At 36.6% G+C, this 15,841-nt stretch overlaps 1 pseudogene; it reads right to left on the reverse strand.

The window, feature by feature from the left end:
• Positions 1-9,664: 9,664 nt before the first annotated feature.
• LOC137834298 (shikimate O-hydroxycinnamoyltransferase-like) lies at positions 9,665-10,273 on the reverse strand (annotated as a pseudogene).
• Positions 10,274-15,841: the final 5,568 nt, after the last annotated feature.

Raw genomic sequence — 15,841 nt, forward strand, 5'->3', positions numbered from 1 at the left:
TTATAAACCTTGAGAAGCTACCGTTGAAGACAGATTTGAACAACCAAATAAGTTAAAACAGGATTTAAAAAAACTGTTTTACAAACATACATTTAATCGGTTAAAACCACGATTTAACCAGTTGAATGGTTTTGACAGTTATACAACTGATTAAAAAAAACAATTTCAAAACACCTTTGCCAGCTAAGTGACAAACAACTGATTGTCTCGAAACTTTAATTGGTTGCATGGAAAAACACTTTAATCTTTAAAAACAGATTGAAATAAGCTTTGTTTGAGAATAAATACTGATCTTACAAAGATTCTAAACCCCATAACAAAACCTAAACCTAAAACATAATACAGCTTCAGGCTTCATGAGGATTTGATACATAAAAGCTTCCCATCTTCAGTAATTAATACATTATAAACTGCACCCCCATTTATATAAATGTAGCGCGTCGAAATTGTCTAACAATTTAAAAGGAAAACAACAAAATGTCCTAGAAGTCCTAAGAACATGTATTTTTAATTAAATTTGTAATATGTTACATACGGATTTCGTATGTAATAATTTCTATTTTTAATTAAATTTTTAATACATTATATACGAATTATACCTGCATGTAAAAATTTCTGTTTTTTTAAACAAATGTGTAGTACGTTCATACAGATTATATTCATATGTAACAATTTCTGTTTTTTGAATTAAATTTTAAATATCTTACATATGGATTATATTCGTATGGATTATATTCGTATGTAAAAAATTTTGTTTTTAAATTAAATTTGTAATACGTAACAATTTCTATTTTTAATTAAATTTTTAATATGTTACATACGGATTATATTCGTATGTAAATGCGTTTGTTTTTGTAATTAAATTTGTAATATGTTACGTACGGATTATATCCGTATGTAACAATTTCTATTTTTTGAATTAAGTTATAAATACCTTACATACAGATTATATCCATATGTAACTACCTTTTGTTTACATACGAAAAAATTTGTATGTAATTTCTATTTACATACTAAATGGAATCTGTATATAATAATATGTATGTAACATCCACTTTACATACGGATACAAATTCATATGTTATAATCGGTATGTAAATGAATAATTTCTTGTAGTGAGTTATAACACGTTAAACGAGCACTTATTAGGTGGCAACCCAGTCCACTTTTTAGTTTTATTTTGTTTTGTTACCTTTGTTGATTTTATTTTTGAAACTCATGTTTTCTTGCAGGAAGTCTTGCCCAAGCGAGTTAAATCTCACTCAAGCGAGAAAGTTGTGAAAAGTATGGAGCTCTCGAGACTTAGCTCGCTCAAGCGAGCTCGCTTGAGCGCATTTGATGACGAAATTCTCGCTCAAGCGAGTTTTACGTCGAAAAATGGTTTTTCTCGCAGGGATTCTCTCTCAAGCAAGAAAAATCTCGCTCAAGCGATTTTTTTTTAAAAAAAAATCTTAAAGGTAACCCCCTCCCTATATTCCTCCCGATCAGTTTTCATGTTATGTATTTTGGCCTGAGGACAGGTTCTATTATTCAATGGGGCAGATCCAGCAAATGAAGCAAAACTATAGATAAAGATTTTAACAAACAGCTGGATGACTTCTTAGGAAGAGAGGATTGAGCAAAAATATGCTTTTAGTTTTCTATTTATTTTTTTATTTTTTGGTTAATTTGTTTTCTGTTTATTTTCTTATTTGTTTAGTTTGTTTAATTGTTTATTTTGTATTTTGAATAAATTTGATATTTTTGTTATTTTTTAGTTTTATGTCTTGAATTATTTTTCTTAAATAAATTTCAGTTTAATTTTTTTTTCTAGTTTATTTTTCTCAAATAAAAAACAACTAGAATATTAATTTTGAATTGTGGAAAAAGAATTTGTGTTTAAATATTAAATAGTAAGATGAGCTAGACAAAGGTTAGAAAATAAAATTTGATTGAATCTTTATTCAAATGTAGTTGAATTGTGATACATGAAAATTTAACAGGATGATTGATTAGGAGAGAGAATGACAAAACAAAAAGGAATACCAATTAAACTAAGTGAGTGTGTGAACCTTAAACATTTTTTAGAGTTTTACTGATGAATTAACGGTTGTGGTTGCTTAATTTTTATTTTTTGTTACATCATAAAAGAGCATGAAGATGATTGAAGCATTTGTTTGTTTTAATTAGGAACCCAGAGCCAAATATCCAACCTTTATCTTATTAGAATTCCATTTTTTATATATCCCCTTTGGGCCAAGAATTTTTGTTATTACTCCACCCTAACCTTTGATGATATATTTTCTTACCTTTTGGCATGTTTAAGGAAGGAGAACATAGATGCAATAATAATAGAAAAGGGAATGGTTGGTTCTAGATTTTGAAAGCTCAAAAAGGTGAAAATAGGAAGAATATTCCTATTGTTGAAAAAATATATGACAAACAAAAAAAAAAAAAAATAGAAAAAAAGGCTTAATTACCTTTTTCGTCCCTATATTTATAGCCAATAATCAATTTGGTACAGTGGTTTTTAAAAAATTCAATTTGGTCCCTAAGTTTTTTAAAATGTATTCAAAATGGTCCTTTCTGTTAAATATCACCAAACGGCGTTAAGTGGTGCTTATGTGGCAGACACGTGTAAGTTACGTGGATGGTGCTTACATTACTTTAGTGAGTACTGAATTAGGGTTTAGGTTATTCAAATTGGGGATTTCGAATTTCTGATTTAGGGTTTCTAATACGAGGATTGCTCCCCTGGTTGGATTTTGTGGTGCGCTTCCCTGCTTCGATTCCATTCGGAGGTGTGCTCCCCTCATTCGATTCTGTGGTGCGAGTGAATTCGGAGGTGCGATCTTGTGGTTTGTGATTCGTTCGTGGGTGTAGTTCTGTTTGTGTGGAAATGCGTACTTGCCTTAAAAAATGAAATTTAGTTTAAACTTTAAAGATAAGAGTGAATTAAACGACACAATAAATTTAGTTAGCATTTTAATATGTAGGATTTGGTGTGTCCTTTAAATAACTGTGTGGATGGCTCTTTCAGATACATGCACCTAACATTCTGCCAGCCAAGAGGAATTGTGTTGCAATGAAATTAGATAACCTCCACAAAACTACCTAACATTTAACCATATCACTTTACTTTTAAACTATTATTTTAAATTGAACAAAGGTAAGTTTTATCTTTTTCAGAATTATTAAATTAAAAGTATGAATGCTTGCCTGGGAGGTAATGCAATAAGATGTTTGAATGCGTCGTTATTGACTTCCTTGATAGCCCTCATCTCCCTCTTCCTTGATACCTTTTGTTGGTCATACATGAAAGTGATGCCTTCACATACATGTACACCCCCAACATCTTCAATTAAAAGCTGCAAAAACCAGGTCCAAGAATCTTTGCATTCAACCTCAACCACAGCATATGCTAGAGGTAACATCTGATCATTTGGGTCCCTCCCAATTGCTGTCAGTAGTTCACCACCATAAAAGCCTTTCAAGAAGCACCCATCCAAAGCAATTATGGGCCTACAAGATATAAAGCTATCCTTGCAGGCTTTTAAGCACACATAAAATCTGTTAAAAACTTTTAATCCATTCATGTCTTCAACTTTGACTTTCACTGTAGACCCCGGATTTGCACGCATAAGCTCATGTGCATAGTCATAAATTCGTTTGTACTGCTCTTGAAATGAACCTAGGACATTCTTCAACGCCATCTCCATAGCCCGTTGAGCTTTTGACTTACTTATACTTGTGTTCTATTTTCTAACAGTTTTATTCCTTACATCATTAAAGCATTCAAAGAATGATTCCTTAAGGTAAGAGAAGAACAAAAATTATATAGATTCACCCCAAAAACTACGTAATTCGCGACGAAAAAAGAAATCTCGAAATAATTTGTTCAATAACTATTATCTTCAATTTGTAATCTCAATTTTGAATTCTGACTTAAAGAAGTCTCCAACCTTCCACTCAACATTTAGTGCTCAACAAATCAACCTTAAACTGCCTAGCACAGCACATCATTTAGTTTTCTTAACTGCCAACAGCTTGTTGAGGGTAAGAACCTACAATACGCATACCACCTGTCCTAATATCCTCATCACCATCTTCAAATTCGTCCATGTTGTCTAACTCTTCTAATTCCCATTCTGTATCTGACAGCCCTCTATCATTCACAAAGGTTCCTTCACTTTCATCGTCATCAACACCCAAATCATGCAAATCATCTGTACAATTTGGTTCTAAACCTTCAATAGGATTATTGGCCCGCCTTTAACTTCGGCGTCTATGCCTAACCTCGCCTTTAATTGTAGTACCCTCACCCTTATCTGTAGAACCCTCACACTCACCGTCACCCTCATCCTCACCCTCACCCTCACCGTCAACCTCACCCTTATCTCTAGTACCCTCACTCTGAACTTCAATTTCACCTTCAATAAATTCAACTTCCCTTAACCAAGAAGAATCTTCTGAAGCATGCCCACCACCATGACCTTCATCCTCCTCATCATCTTCCTCACCCACACCTTCCATACCATGATGCTCACCAATGTCCACACCACCACCATCTTCAACATTAGGTTCAACACCTTCGGGTTCCACACCACCACCATACTCAACATTATGTTCAAAACCTTCGGGACCACCACCATCCTCAACATCAACTTCAACACCTTCGACTTCCACTCCATCACCTAAAACCAACATCACTTCTGCATCTGAAACAACATGCACTAAAAATAAATGAACTTCACCATGTGTATTTGCAATTTTCAGCATTTCTATTGCACCACCATCATCAACTAGAACCTCCAATGTATTTTCTAACTCTTCAAAACCTCCAAGTGAATACCACATCTCCTGTACTTATATAAATCCCATCTCCTTTAGGATGCCAACTATTTCAAAGTAACTCCATCTATTACTGTCACATGACCATGTTGATGTATCACCACGAACATATCTTGCATCACAAAATATCCCACTATGGTGGACCACAAGTTGCAAATAACCTTCTTTCATGATATGGACTTTATAAAAGGTATTCCTGTGAAATATAAATATACATATGACCACAAATTACAAACCAAATGTTGGACCACACATAAAAAAATGTTGCACATGGTGGACCCTACATCATAAACAACTCTGTATATGTTCTCTAAAAGTAATAAAAAACAGAACCACTATGAAACTAAGTCAAAAATTACTAACCTTATAAAGGAGCAACCACAAAACGACACCACGGCCTGGATCGCAATCGCTGCCCCTTCGCCACCTCTGGACGGCACCACATAATCGCTCCTCCAAATCCACCATGGGAACACAACTCACCATCGTAACTCACGATCGCACCACAAAATCGAATGAGGGGAGCACACCTCCGAATGGAATCGAAGCAGGGAAGCGCACCACAGAATCCAACCAGGGGAGCAATCCTCGTATTAGAAACCCTAAATCAGAAATTCAAAATCCCCAATTTGAATAACCTAAACCCTAATTCAGTATTCACCAAAGTAATGTAAGCACAATCCACGTAACTTACACGTGTCTGCCACATAAGCACCACTTAACGCCGTTTGGTGATATTTAACAGAAAGGACCATTTTGAATACATTTTAAAAAACTTAGGGACCAAATTGAATTTTTTAAAAACCACTGTACCAAATTGACTATTGGCTATAAATATAGGGACGAAAAAGGTAAGTAAACCAAACAAAAATCATCATAACAATCATGAAAAGTTAGAAAGAAAATGAGGAAAATTGTGATCTAAAAAAGAAAACGGTGATTAGATAACATATATGTTCTCTATAATTGAATTGTAGATATGTTCTACTTCTTTAAGATGTGCATTTTGTTATCTGAAAAAAACCAAATTTTTTTTGAAGCCCAGCCTCCTTACAACCCTTGAAAAGGCCTCAAGATTCATGTTTCTTATATGTTTGTAATTTGAAGATGAAATGAAAAGCAATTGTGATTTGTTATGATTCAGTGAAAATAGAGAGAAACACTTACCTATAAGCGTATGAGAAGATATTCCTTGATGAATTGTCATTTATTTGTTTTGATTTGATCCTGGAAGTTGATTGTGTCTATATTTTTCTATATTTGAATTTGGAAGCATTATAAGTTTCTAATTTCTGTTGTTTAGTGAATTAAGTTGTTTGATATTTAAATTTAAATATATTCATTTACTTTACTTGAGGACAAGCAGGATTCTAAATTGGGGAGAGTGATAAGTGCCTAATTCCAGTAATATTTCATATTAAAATATAGGCACTTATGAGTATTAATTGCTAATTTACATATAAAATAATTCCTAATTTATAAATTTATACCTTTTTATATTTTTCATAATCTTTATTTGAATAAGAGCATTTTATTCTCAAATTTGGTGTTAATTTCAGGTTTCTATGAAAGAATGAAGATTTGGACTAAAGAGCAATGATATCATCTAAAAAGAGAAAGTTGGAAGGCATAAAAACGCACAAAAAGCACAAAAAAGTCCAACTCAACAACAAGGATTCTCTCTCAAGCGGCGAGAATGCTCAAGGGGCATTTTCGAAAATCAACATCTTTCTTACTCAAATGTGATATTTTCACTCAAACAAGATATTCTCACTCAAGCGAGAACGCGTCAGACAAATTGGGCTATTTTTTTATGTTTAATCAAGAAGCCCATCAACGTGACGTAGGAAGTCACCTAACCCTAGCAAATTAGGTTAAATCGGGGCTAGAGGCTCAACCCCAGTGTGCTAGATTGAGCACCATTGAGTGATTTGTAACTAATTGGGAGAATGGAAGGTGCTAGAAGTATGTGAGGCTAGTTCTACCCTTTGTGATTGGGAGTAATTTGTTCGAACTCTTATGTATTAAGGTGATATTTAAATATGATATAATATTATGTTCTTGATTGATTATTGGTATTGCTATTTTGTTTCTAAATAGTTGTGACATGTTTGAAAATCTTAAATATGACTGGAAAGTATTTTTAGGGTTCTGACCTAAACAACAATACTTAACATATTTGAGTGCTAGAAATAGACTTGAAATGTTAATTGCTATTAACGTCTGAGTGTGATTATAAGTTGTTTTTATAAATATGCGAGGAATCGATGTTTAGGAAACATTCTTAATAATTTTATATGCGAGGAATCGATATAAATAATTTTTCTGCGAGCATCAATTTCAATCAAAGAACATAATGTTAACATGCTAATCAAAATAAATAAGAGTGAGAAAAGATGAAACCTAATCCCTATTTTTCCAACTTGAAGCAACAAATTCTTTGCCTGTTTTCTAATTAATCATAGCCAACATAACCACTTTCAACACACTTTTTATTGTTTTGTTTTATATTTAGAGAGTATTGTACTTGATAATTCATTGTTCCTTATGGGATCTATATCCGTCCTTAGGGACAAATTATTACTTCTGACAATGCGGTACACTTGTCGTAGAAAACGTTCAAGTCTTTAACCTACATTTGATATCGGAGTTAGGTTGTTTGAATTTATGATTCTCCAATAATGATGTTTTTACCCATTTTATGAACCCTACTTTTAAAATTATAAATTTGTGAACTGTAGAATTTTGATAATTAAATTGGTATGAAATTTTAGGTATTGATTATCCCGTATTTCCACTGTATGACAACTTGATTTCAAATTAAAATCATAAATTTTTAATTGATATGCATCCAAATTACGGAATTGTTAAGCCTTAACCTATCATTATCAATTTCAATTCGAATTTAACTGGAATGCATTCGGTGTGCTATTTAGAATTATTTTCAATTGAATGCTTTCAATTGAGATGTTGTTGTGAACATCAATTTCAAAAGTATTTGGTTTCATGTGAATTCAATCTTATTTGGTTTTTTTTTTATCAACAATAAATTAATAGAATAATTAGAGACACTTAAGGGGTGTCCCAACCCTTTTACAGAACCACTCTAAAGTTAAGCAAGCAACAGTATAAACTAGAGTTTTAAATAATTTACTTAACACTAGAGGGGTTACCGGGGAAAGCTAGCTGCTTCTTAGAACACCAACTAGCCAGCCCCACCTCTATAACTAGACAGATACCGTACCCTCTTATTTCCTCCTTCTTCATACTTGACATGATTACTACTGCAGTAGAAAACAGCTTTCACTTACTCTCTGAATTACCAGCTGTCAAGAAAGGTAATTATTTCAGCAACAACCACTAAACAAGTGGTAGCAGCAACCACTAATCTTATTTGGTTATAATATTGTAATTGATAAAGATATTATATGACTAGTCTCATTCAACTAATACCCATTATTACAATACATGTATATATGCTGATATATGTGTATGTATATTTTGCTCATAAATTGAATTGTATTAATTTTTGGATTAACTGTTGATAGTTGTAATGGACAAATTATCAAATCATTATGTTTTATTTAATTTCATATTATTGATTAATTTTATTTTAATTATTTATAAAATGGATACTAAATTATAAATAATTGGTTTATGGGTTAATCGAAGTTCACTAATAAGATATTTATGGATCCAACGGTTGATTAATTTGTTCTTATATTTAATAGATATGACTATTGATAGTGATTATGTCTTATTAACTTTAACTTTATTTATACATCATCTAAAAATAATAAGTATTTCTAGTTAATGCATATGTTTTGCCAAATAATGTTATTATTAGAATCATTATGTTTTTGTGCATTAATAGATCATCCATACGAGAATGCTTTTTTGTTTTGTTTGAGTTTGCATGTATGTTTAATTTATGACTCAAGTATTAATTTAAGCATTTGTCAATTTGTTCATGTATCTTTACAATTACATGGTATGCTTGTTTCAATCTTTAAAGGGTTGAATTTTTTATTGGAGCAAAAAGTTATATTTCATTTATATATGTGTTGGATCTTGATTTGGCTTTTCAAGTTGAAAAACTAGTGCTATTACATATGTTAGTAATAATGAAGAGAAAATCCATTATACGACTTGGGAAAAGTCAAAAAGACTTAGTCTAATGTTTTTACGAATGAGCATAGCAAATAATATTAAGTTTTCTCTTCCAAAAACACTAAAGTATGATGCTCCTAACTTTGTTGATTATGTTAGTCTTCTCCTTCTGAGGCATAGACATTGACATGTTTGCCTCATCCTTCAGAGCATCAACACATTTTTATTGTATCAAGATGGTATCAATCTTAATTCTCCATAATCCAAAGTCGTTCTCCCCAAAAAAAAGTCTAGATTTCAACTTTTTTACCTTTCTTTGTCTTGTTACTACAGACGATGTCAATCATTAAGTTCGTAACAATAACATGTAAGAAAACACAAGAATAAGATTAAAAAAAAAAAAATAACACCAAAAGATTTATGTATAGAGAATTTGTCATATTCAGCGTATTATTTATACACATAACAGTCTCTATAAAAGTTAACAGAAAATTGTTAAAACAACTAACCTCTCTAGTCTTCTACTTTATTTTACCATATCGTCTAATTCAGCTCTCGAACAAATTGTTTGTTAATCATGAGATATTAAATCAATCATCGTCACCTTCTTAGTAAATAAAGATGAGAATCTCCTATAACACTTCTCATGCATGTTATATGAGATGGTCACTCCTAAGCATTACATAATTACTGAATCGAAAAACTAGAAAGACGTGATGTGATCAATGATAGTGCTAGGACTAATTTGTAGCATGGTAAAAGATGGCAATCGATGATGGTGGGAAAAGGGTGTGAAGTTAATATCCAACCCCTCAAATGTCATAAAGGAATTCTTGAAACAGCTTCATATGGTGAGGTGGTTGAGCCATTGCCAAATACAAGCTGCCATCATTTGTTGATCTTGGAATTATGATTGTTAGCCCCTCGTGTATAATCCAGCCACGTCTCATGAAGATCGGTGTTCCCCAACTAAAGTCTGCATCATATATTGGAAACTTAGCCCAGTTATTGATACTACATTTGGACACCCAAAAGTATGTGCTCCATGAACAAGAGCATTTAGATCAGGCTGTAGCTGTAGATACTCAAGAGCTTATCTCAAATATTTGTTGTCCATTCTTATTATTGTGTTGTGGATTTGATTTGCAGCATACCATGTAGGTTTTGACATGAGATCTCCTGCGAATCCGGTGGGAATGGTGGATAAGATAACATTGCCAAGGTAACTAGGAGGGAGGGGAGGTTGCAGCCTTGACCTTCCATCAATTGGAATACGTAGTCTGGTTTCTTGTTCTTCAGGAAGGCCTCTTGCTTTCTACGCACTTCTCCATATATATTAAAGGATATGGATACAAGAGTTATAGAAGAATGCTAATATTAATTGTTTCTTTTCTAATTCTTAGTTGTTTCTCTTTATAGAGGTGAATGACCTTTATTTTGTCTTTGTCTATTATGATTCTAGTATTTATTGGTTGATTCTTTCTCTCTTTAGTTAGACATAGAATGAATGTATTGCTTGTATATATTAAGACCATTTGTTTTGATTTCAATGGAATAATAGAAGAGATATTCATTCTCATATATTTTGTCTTCATTTTATTCTTTTGTTCATCTCTATTCTCTTTTGTTCATCTATGTTCTATTTCACAAATGGTATCAAAGCTCTAATCAGGGCTCTGGTTGCTACATTTATCCATGGGTAAAGTTGTTGATCCCTCACAAGATCTTTGTTCACCTTACCATGTTAGTTCATCAGATAATCCATCCTTGAATTGCTCTCTCATTACACAACAAGAGAGGAAAATTTTTGGTGATCAATCCAAGGCAATGATTGCTACTAGCAAAGGAGGTTATAAAAACAATGCTACGACCTATGGAAGAGGTGGTGGATACGGAATAAGAAGCTATGGAAGAGGATATACTTCCAAAATTTGCAGTCATTATGGAAAGACAGGGCATACCATTGATACATACTATAAAAAGCATGACTTTCCACATCATTTCAAGTTTAAAAATCAGAACCATGATCAGGGTCATACTAATGTAGTTTTTTAGAATTTTAATAATAATTAGCAGAATCATGAAGGTCCAAAGTCAGAAGTGGAGTCTCAACAAATTGGTTTTACTCCTGAGCAGTATCAAACATTGTTAGCTCTTTTACAACAGGTCAAATCCAGTGGCATTGTTTCTAGTAAAGTCTCTGTTATTCCTTCCAACATGACAACACAAACTGGTAATAACTTTACTTCTTCCTTCAGTTCTTGGATTATTGATAGTGGTGTTACCGATCACATTGGTTCATCCTTAACTTATTTCACTTCATATCATCAAATTAATTCTATTTCTGTCAAATTACCAAATGGAAATCAAGTCATTGCCAATTATTTTGGAAGTGTTTTTCTCAATCAAAATCATGTTGTTCCGTCCGGTTGACCGGGACGTCTTCGTGCGCGACCTCAATCGTCAGCTAGGGACTCCTTCCCACTGGTTGCCTGTGGATTCCTGCAAAAAAGAGGACAAAAAGGCGCCCTAGCGGCCGTGTGCACTCCGACGCTCAAGTCAGCCAGCAAGAAACACCAAAAACTGTCCACCTACGTGTCTGAGCACCGCGTATGGCACTCTGAAGATGGTAAAAGAACTGTGTATATGTGTGTGTTGTCTCCTTTAGGCAAAAATATTCCCCAGTCACTTGTACGTAACCTTGAAGCACGAGCAAGCAACTAGAGAGTTCTCTGGTAAATTTGCCGAAAGTTCCAACCCTCGTTCCAACATTCTCCGGGCTATTTAAACTACCCAAGCATTTAAAGCGCCTTAAAGCGCTTTTAATCACAAACGTAACGCACTCATTAAAGCGCTTAATTAGACAACGTAGCGCATTTAAGACGTTGAAACGCTCGGGAGCCATTATAGTACCTGAATGCTCGAAAGGGAAACTGTATTGAATAACTTTTAATTACCTGGCACCTGACTAAAGGGTGTTTCTATTATGGCATGGCTGTCGTACACGTGGAGGGCCTCACGACGCCATGACCCCATCTGGGGGCGCTTCGGCCCACCTGGGGACGTTTCTACGTGTGAGTCCTCCTGCTGGGAGTGCTACTGCGCTAGGGGTGACTTTTTGGGTGCCAACTCATGCCCCCAAGTATCTAGTCACTTACTTTGAGAGCGTATCTGCCTTCCTTTTGTACTCTGCACCCGGTTGCCCTGGGCGTGACTTTCCTCTTGAGTCGTATCTGCCCCACGGGCGTCTCTGGGGCGGCAGGAGCACTTCACGAGTCAGGCTGCCCTTCACTGGTACTATTACTATGGCCTTGAAGCCACCTTTTCCTTTTCTTTATCGCTGCCCCGTGCTATTGGGACCTGAGGCCTTCCCACGGCGTCGCTCCCTCCATGGTCTTTCCTACCCATGGGTATCGGGGAACTACACTGTGATTACCTTGCTTTAGCACTGTTTGATCTGGCGACGACCTGGTTGGTCGACGCCTTCACCTAGGCGACGCCTTGCCTTGGCGACGCTTCCTCTTGGCGTCTCCCCGACTAGGCGACGCCTCGCGTTGACTTTGACTCCACCGCCGTTGACTTTGACTTTGACTTAGTCAACGCCCGGATACGGGACGGTACACATGTAATAGACAATATTTTGTATATTCCTTTCTTCACTTTTAATCTTCTTTTAATAGAAAAATTGATTGATAAAATATCTTATATTCTTACCTTTGACTCTAATGGTTGTCACATTCAGAACAAAAACTCCTTGAAAATTATTGGCTCTACTAAGATGCAAGATAGACTTTATATAATCAGGATCCCATCTTACCAAACACTTCAAATGAAACCCATCAAATACACATACACCATCAATATTGTTAATGTCAGTGCTAGTGATCTAAAAACCCTTTGGCATTTTCAATTAGGTCATATTTCAAATAAATGTATTGATGTTATCAAGGATAAATTTCCTTTTGTTAAATATAACAAATCTTTTGTTTGTAATGTTTTTCATTTTGCAAAGCAAAAAATACTTTAATTTCCTATTAGTACGTCTAAATCAAAAAAAATATTTTGATTTGATTCATCTGGATATTGTTGAACATTGGAGCTTTGATGTTTCAAAGCCTGAAGCTGTGATGCTTTTTGGTTTGAGTTTAGATTAGGTTTTTTTGAATCCTTGTTAAGATCAGTTCTACTTCCTACACAAAGATTGATAAATCAGTTTTAAAAGAAACAAAGTGTTTTTCCATGCAAAGGGAAACAACTGGTTGAATCATCGAGATAATCGGTTGTTTGTCACTTAGCTGGCTTGAGGTTTCTAAAACTGCTTTTTGAATTAGTTATGCAACAGCTTAACTCATTCAATCGGTTAAATCGTGGTTTCAACTGGTTAAATGTGTGTTTTTATAACAACTTTTTGAAAACTTGTTTTAACTGATTCAGTGATCAAAACTGTCTTAAACGGCTACATTTCAAAGCGATAAATATAGTCTTTCTTTCAAAACAAAATACACATTCAAATACAACAAGTATTGATACAAATTTGAGATCAAAGAAAGAGATTTGTTATTTGAAAAGAGTTTTTCAAAAGTGCAAGATTGTTGTTCAAAATTTGTTGTGGTAACAATTTCTTATCATAGGTGTTTTTTGTATGGTGCAAATCCAAGTGTTTTCTATCCTTGTTTAGTTAATTGTAATAGTACTTGTTCCGTCCGGTTGACCGGGACGTCTTCGTGCGCGACCTCAACCGTCAGCTAAGGACTCCTTCCCACTGATTGCCTATGAATTCCTGCAAAAAAGAGGACAAAGGGGCGCCCTAGCGGCCGTTTGCACTCCGACGCTCAAGTCAGCCAGCAAGAAACACCAAAAAACTGTCCACCCACGTATCTGAGCACCGCGTGTGGCACTCTGAAGGTGGTAAAAGAACTGTGTATCTGTGTGTGTGTTGTCTCCTTTAGGCAGAAATATTCTCCGATCACTTGTACGTAACCTTAAAGCACGAGCAAGCAACCAAAGAGTTTTTCGTAAATTTGCCAAAGGTTCCAACCCTTTTTCCGACATTCCCAGCGCTATTTAAACTGCCCCAGCATTTAAAGCGCCTTAAAGCGCTTTTAATCTCTAACGTAACGTATTCTTTAAAGCGCTTAATTACGAAACGTAGCGCATTTAAGACGTTGAAACGCTTGGGAGCCCTAATAGTACCAGAATGCTCGAAAGGGAAACTGTATTGAATATCTTTAATTACCTGGCACCTGACTAGAGGGTGTTTCCATTCTGGCATGGCTGTCGTACACGTGGAGGGCCTCACGACGGCATGACCCCATCTGGGGGCGTTTCTGCCCATCTGGGGACGTTTCTACGTGTGGGTCCTCCTGCCTGGGAGTGCTACTGCGCTAGGGGTGGCTTTTTGGGTGCCAACTCATGCCCCCAAGTATCTAGCCACTTACTCTGAGAGCGTATCTGCCTTCCTCTCGCACCCTGCACCCGGTTATCCTGGGTGTGACCTTCCTCTTGAGTCGTATCTGTCCCGAAGGCGTCTCTGGGGCGGCAGGGGTACTTCACGAGTCAGGCTGCCCTTCACTGGTACTATCACTATGGCCTTGAAGCCACCTTTTCCTTCTCTTTATCACTTTCCCGAGATATCGGGTCCTGAGGCTTTCCCACGGCGTCGCTCCCTCCATGGTCTTTCCTACCCATGGGTATCGGGGAACCACACCGTGGTTGCCTTGCTTTTACACTGTTTGATCTGGCGACGCCCTGGTTGGGCGACGCCTCTACCCAGGCGACGCCCTGGTTGGGCGACGCCTCTACCCAGGCGACGCCTTGCCTTGGCGACGCCTTGTCCTGCCTTGGCGACGCTTCCTCTTGGCGTCTCTACACCTGGGCGACACCTTGAGTTGACTTTGACTTTCCAGTCGTTGACTTTGACTTAGTCAACGCCCTGATACGGGACGGTACACAAGCCCCCCAGTCTTAAGCCGAAGACTTGTCTTCAGCGCAAAGACTAAAGCCTTGCCTCCACCATCCGCGTGCCTTCCTGATGACGTGTCATTCTCCGCTGACTCAGCAAATTTTCGAATTACTGACGCGACATTTTCTGAACCACAGGGGTATTCTTAATGAGCGATTGGACATTCCCTGAAATGGGGATGATTACACCTTTTGGGCTACCCTTGATCGCGCGCCACGTGGCCCATCGCGCGGCCCTCCTTTAGAGACCTTTGCGCTTCCCCTGGGCAATCGACCCTCTGACGCGTGGCCCGATCCTGCGGCCCTTAGTTAGCGCTTCTTGAGTCGCGAAATGTAACGTTTAAGTTACTCCAAACCCCGGGCTCACCCTACTGTTACATTCATTCACTCTGCTACTTTGCCCTGTTCCTCGCCTCCAAAACCTCTTCTCTCTGCAATTGCGATTCTCCCCTTCCTGCGCTCTCCTACCGCCTCCACTTCAACAGCAAAGGTATGGTTTCGAGCACTCTCAACTCTTCACTGTTGTCGCATTATAGGAAACTGCCTGGGACTGTTGTTATTCTCGTATTTCTCTGGATATTGTTTGTATGCTTCATTGTTCCTTTCGCTTCCCTTCGTTCTCTTGCGGGTAGGGCGCTCCTAGGGTTCTTCCATTTTCCCCTTTTCTTCTCTCCAAACCCCTTTTCTCTTAACCCTTTCTTTCTCTTTTGATCTTCAGCATTGGCGTTGATGGCAAAAACCAAGACCACCGCGCCTCCCCCGCTCCCCAAGTCTCATTATAAGGGCGAATATGACTGGGCCCCCGACGAACTTCTGGACGAATGTTCCCTCCTGAACTCCGTTGAGGACGTGGAGGCCCACAGGGGGGACCCTGCTCTCTATAACTTCAATGCTTTCCACAAAAGTCATGACTCCCAAGTCCTGGTAAGCCGAGTGCGAC

This window comes from Phaseolus vulgaris, chromosome 5 (genome assembly GCF_000499845.2).
Source record: "Phaseolus vulgaris cultivar G19833 chromosome 5, P. vulgaris v2.0, whole genome shotgun sequence".
NCBI lineage: Eukaryota > Viridiplantae > Streptophyta > Magnoliopsida > Fabales > Fabaceae > Phaseolus > Phaseolus vulgaris.